The sequence below is a fragment of the Kogia breviceps genome, chromosome 4, assembly GCF_026419965.1.
Source record: "Kogia breviceps isolate mKogBre1 chromosome 4, mKogBre1 haplotype 1, whole genome shotgun sequence".
Lineage (NCBI taxonomy): Eukaryota > Metazoa > Chordata > Mammalia > Artiodactyla > Physeteridae > Kogia > Kogia breviceps.
In genome coordinates this window covers 130075872-130081871 of record NC_081313.1, presented here as the reverse complement: position 1 = coordinate 130081871, position 6000 = coordinate 130075872, and positions in this window count along the sequence as shown.

Here is a 6000-nt window from a genome sequence, read left to right as displayed (position 1 = left end):
CGAGGCGAGGAGGAGGAGGGAGGCGGGGGCCCGCCGGCCTCGGGCCAATCGCAAGGCGTTCTGCAGCCCGGCCAATCAGGAGCTCGGCCCGGTGAAGCACCCCTATCACATGACGCGGGAGGGGCGGGTGGCCGGGAAAAACCAGGAAGAGGGGGCGGAGCGGGGGCTCGGCGCCTGCAGCTGCATTGGGGGCGTGGGCCGTCTCTGATAGCCAGCTACCCTCACGTTTCTCGGCGCTGTTCGTTTACAAATGCTTTCACGTCTTGCATTCTATCTAATCTTAGAACTACGCTGTGAGGCCGGAAGTGCCCGTATGCCCATTTTACAGTTTAAGTTCACTGAAACTTGAAGGAATCTACGAACAGAGGGCATTAACTTAGGAGGGGGATTGCATCCACTTTCTGTTTTATGAATGTCCTTCCCATCTGAACCTCTCAATTCACTGAGAAACTGACCTTGCCTTCAGTCGTTCGATCATTCTTTCAACTAATACTTATTGCGCACGTTTGCTCCAGACGCTGGAATCAACCAGATTTCGTGCACCTTTGAGACAGCGATCTGTACACAACCGTACAAACAGAATGCTACCAGAAGCGCCTAGACAAACAAGCCTTCATAACACATGGACCTGAGTGTGTGTGTTTCCTAATTCTATTAATAGTAACACGCAGTGCTAATATACCAATTTTTCAGACGGGGAAATTAAGGCTCAGAGAGGTTAAGTTACTTGCTCAAGGTCAGGCAGTTTGTAAATGACCCAACTAGGACTAGAACCCAGTTCTGTCATCACAGCCTGCGCTTGCAGACTGCTCTTTATTCTCCTTAAGGGCACAGAATTCACCTTCTGAGCACAGAAATCTAATTTTAGTAAGCATAGGGAAAGGAGGATTGGGGAACATAAGTGCTTTAGATTCCTTTAGGATGCCAGTTTCCTCTTAGGAGTAATTTGCCTTTGAAAAGGTGGCTCCTCTTTGCACACATATAGAGAAGTAGTAATGTCAATGTCAAAACCATGGACTTTTGAATCAGAGAGTTTTATAGGTCATAAGCTTCAAGAGGACAAGGACCAGCCGGTATTGTTTATCCTCTACCTTTCATGCCTGCCACATAGTCATTAAATACTGGTTGAATAGCAACCTGGATTTGAAACCTTGCTCTACCGTGCGTGAATCAGCACAAATTATTTAACCTCGTGAGGCTCCACTGTAAGTAGCTCATGGGGTTGATGTGAGAACTAAGTGAAAATAATTCGTATAAAGCACTTACCATAGTGCTTCAAATGTAGTGAGCACTTAATGAATGATAGTATGATTAGATTGTTTCAAGGACATTATTTAGAAGATCCACAGCAGACTAAATACAAGTAAGGATAACTCTAGACTTCAGCAGTTAAAACAGCTACTAAAATAATACTTTTGTACACCATATTAATAGATAAGTATATGTAGATACCAAAGAGGACAGTAAATCTCACCTCTGTATCCTTCAAAATGCCTTAGGGTCTCAATACCCAATGAAGGAATAAGTATTTTCCCTATTGCACAGGAAGTAGCAGGACTATAATTTTTTTCCTAAGTCTAACATACCACCTTCTAATTTTCCACATGAACTGGAGTTTAAAAATGAAACTCCAATAGAAAAACTAGCTTGGGAAGTTTGGGCCAGGTTCCTCTCACTCATTCATGAGATTCATGCATTAAATCTCTGTAGGTCACAGATAATCCTCTCTCATACTATATTTGGAAAAACTCCAGCAGATGGTTAGCTTTTCCACTGTTACTGCCCTTTGAACATAGATTTTCACCTCCTCTACTGGGCAACAGTTTCTTGGGCTCAAGGACCACCCAGATTCTTCTCCCAGCACGAGACTCTGCCCACTGAAAGCACTTACTAGTGAATTAGTTGTATTCCCGCCTTTGCATCTTCTGTTGTCTTGGAAAGGACAGACTTTTGGCTAACAGAGACCTTTCCATCAAGGTTTATTAATGACTATATCCTGCTCTGAAGTGAATGAAATCACTGACTCCCAATTGATTTCTGTTTCTCTGGGCTTTATCCTGCCAGATTGTGCCACAGTCAAAGTTGGCAGGGAGTTAGGACTCTGGAATAGCACTGCTTTGAGTTTCAGAAGGCTCTTCTTGTTCTAGCCACAAAGCAGTAACCAACTGCCATGACCACTTCCAAAATGCTTAACCTTGATACTGCAGAACCATTTACATACTGGGATAGCCTGAGTCAGAAAAGTATGTTTTACCCAAATATGAGTCAATGGGGTAAAAAAAGTAATACTTAGGACTCTACTGAATTCTTAAAAATAATTTTTATTGTTTGATTAGGTAACATGTTTACACTGTACAAAATTCAAAAGGTACAAAAAGTATTCAGTGAAAATTAAATCTCTCTCCCACCCCTGTTCCCTGGCCACTCATTTCTCCTTCTCAGAACCAACCACGGTTACCCACACTCTCTGTATCCTTCCAGAGACATTGGAAATGCAGACATTTCACCCACTTTAAACCTTGATGTTATTTGAAACACTGTTCTTGGTGCCAAGACCCCAGTTGGAGCTCTACCACCAACTATGAGACCCAGGGTGAGGGGCTCGACATCTCTAGGTTCCAATTTCTTCACTAGGAGGAACTGGACTAGAACTGGATGTTCTCTATGGTCCTTCTAACTGAGTTCTCCTGAAAGCATTAAAATAATTGCCATAGGTCCTAATTTTCCTTTTGACCTAAAGTTTGCACTGTGTAATTTTGTTTGTTTGTTTTGCAGTACGCGGCTCTCTCACTGTTGTGGGCACTCCGGTTGCGGAGCACAGGCTCCGGACGCACAGGCTCAGCGGCCATGGCTCACGAGCTCAGCCGCTCCGCGGCATGTGGGATCCTCCCGGACCGGGGCACGAACCCGCGCCCCCTGCATTGGTAGGAGGACTCTCAACCAGTGCGCCACCAAGGAAGCCCTACACTGTGTGTAATTTTTCACTGGAGCACAGACTGAGCCCTTCCTGCTGGTCATGCACATATCTTCTAAATGAGTGTTTTCCTTTTGAATCTGTGTTTTCTTTCCAGACCCCTCTGGACCTGTGTGATATGTTAAGATTTCACAGCTTTAGAAGTGAGATTAATTAACTCAAGATTAATCAAGATCTCTAGGAAAAGCTGTGTCCTTCTGACACTTTTGAAAACCAATTTTCTTTCTGAGAAAACTGGAGCATTGCTGAGGGTGAATCTAAAAGGGATACTAATTAATGCTTGGCAATTGGCACCCATCCCTCATTCATCCCTCCTAAAAAATATTCTTTGAGGGAAGAGAAAAGATCAGTTCTTCCCATCACCTCAACCTCTCAATAGGATGCAGTGTTCTTTATGTGACAGCTCTGAGCTTCGGTTTCTTACTCCTCCTGGGAGCCACCGAAGTTCAGCCCCAAATGCACTTCCCTAGTCGATCATTTACTTATTTCCCCTGAATCCTCGTTCTCCAAACCCAGACCATGTCTGCCACAGGATGGGAGCTTGTTAACTGCTTGTGGTCGGAAGGCACAGATTAACCTCTAAATCCTATTCATCCTCCATGGCTGAAGACCCCATATATTTTATGAAGTTTATTTCTATCATATCTATTTCTGCCCTCATTAATCTCCTTCCTTCTTCCACCCAACTGAGCACTTAATGTACTTACTGCTTTGTATTATTCGTAACATGTGTGTTGATATTATTTCCTCGAGTAAATCAAGGGGCATAAACACTAATACATCCTTGAATTACGGAGAATGCCAGGCACATCATTAGAGAGCAGATTCAAGCCCGCTTAGTGACAGATACGGGAAGAGAAAGCAATAAAGAAACTGACATTGGGCTTCCCTGGTGGCGCAGTGGTTGAGAATCCGCCTGCCGATGCAGGAGACACGGGTTCGTGCCCTGGTCCGGGAAGATCCCACATGCCGCGGAGCGGCTGGGCCCGTGAGCCATGGCCGCTGAGCCTGCGCGTCCGGAGCCTGTGCTCCGCAACGGAAGAGGCCACAACAGTGAGAGGCCCGCATACCGCAAAAAAAAAAAAAAAAAAAAAAAAAAGAAACTGACATTTGTTGAGTGCCTAAATGTGTACAGGAAGACACAGCCTCTGCCCTGGAGGAACTCAGAACCTGGTGAAGGAGACTGACTTGGGAAGCTGACAATACAAGAGTTTATAAGAGGGGAAGCCCTGACCTGGTTGTTAAGAACGTGACACGTGTTTCAGGGCCACTTTCTTGCTAACTGATTTGGGCAAGTTCCTAATCTGTCTATCCCTTGATTTCTGTCATCACCTGCCTCACAAGTTGATTTTGAGGATGAAATGCATGGCCTGATGCCTAATAGGTGCTCAACAGTGTTGGTCTTCCCCTCCTCTACCTTCCAGGGAGGAATGTGACCAGAAGTTTCTTGGAAGAGAAGCAGCAGAGAAGGGAAAGTGGCATGGCAAGAGAGGGCAGCAAGCAACTCAGACTGTTTTGGGATGCCATTATCTTCCAAGGCAGCATTCCTGTCAAAATTGTTTTGTCTGTTTCACTAAGACTGAAAATTTCCAGTACATCTAGTAGTTCCTGTGGGGTTTTCATTTTCTGGTTTGGTTTTGGTTTTTTGTCAGCGCTGAGCTGAAGATCCACTGTTAGTATCAGCCACTCTAACTGAGAGCTAACCAGGAAGCCAGGGAGTGAGAACAATCTAGTGTTTGTTGTAGGAAAGACTCCCAACGGGAAAGGTACAATAAGACCTTCTTGTTGGGGAGGCCAGAAATAGGACAATAAAAACAGAAAGCGGAGGAACAGATTGATAAGAAGTAGGAACCAAGACCTGTAGCCAGATAACAGTTTGTTGAACTACAAATAGAGGCACATTCCAAAAGGCCCAATCTGGTGTAAAACTGTGAAGCTGGATTTCTAAACACAGGAAGTAAACAGTCCAGAAAGGTCACTAAAGGAAAGAAATGATAATAAAAAGTTCAGAGAACTGAGGGTGAAGTTAGGGGGTCCTGTGTATCCAAGGTCCCCCGACCCCATAAATTCACAAGGTCATAAATTTCCCTCATGCTACAGCAAAACCAGAGATGGTGCTCACCAGTTTTGAGTTTTCAGCTTGTTTTCACAAGGTCCAGCCCAAGAGTGAGATGCATAAAATAAATGGGCGCAATGTACCTGAATTCACACTCCAGTCACAGTGAGACATAGAGCACATTAACAAACCTGAATGCCAGCTGTGGACTCTTTCCTGTGTTAAGAGGGCAGTACTAGGAGGAAGCCTCATTAATCTACCCCCATAACTCAGTGCCCATCTAGGCTCCTGCAGGGCTGCTGGCCTTTCCATACATATCCTAAGGGCACCAGCTCCCTGCAACCTGGGCGGTGCACCCACCACTCAGCCTTATGTCAGGATTCTGGTGGCAGGAGTCCTGGTGAGCTGGCTACAGCTCCTTCTTGGTGCCCTGATAACCAGTCAGCTTGACATGAAGAGGCTCCTTGCCCACTTACCCAATCACCTCTTCCCAGTCTGGCAAAAGAGGAAGTCGCCTTTGGGGAACTTGGGAGTGTAGCAGAGGGAACTGAAGGGCAGATCAGGACAAAGCAAAGGGGTGGTTCTCCTTTCCTCCAAAGGTTCAGGCTCCTGCCAGCTCCATAAAAGAAGGGAGGACCAGGTCGGTGGTTTTTCTCTCCTCTGGTTGGGGAACAGAGGAGTAGGGAGTATTAGAAAGGAGGGAAACGTACAATACTGCTCGTTGCCCTGCCCCAACCCAATTACACTCTGGTGAGGCGTAAGGCAACACAGGTAAAGTCCTTAGAGTCTGGCACACAACAAGCCTAAGTGAAGGTTAGCTATTGTTGTTATTATTAATAACAATGGCTCTGAACTTCCCTGGGGGTCTGATAAAAGCCATAGACTTGCTCTCCAGAAAAAAGCGCACAAGTATACACACACCTAATTTTGCAGGTGATTTCAGAGGATGTGCAGATATTTGTGTAATATA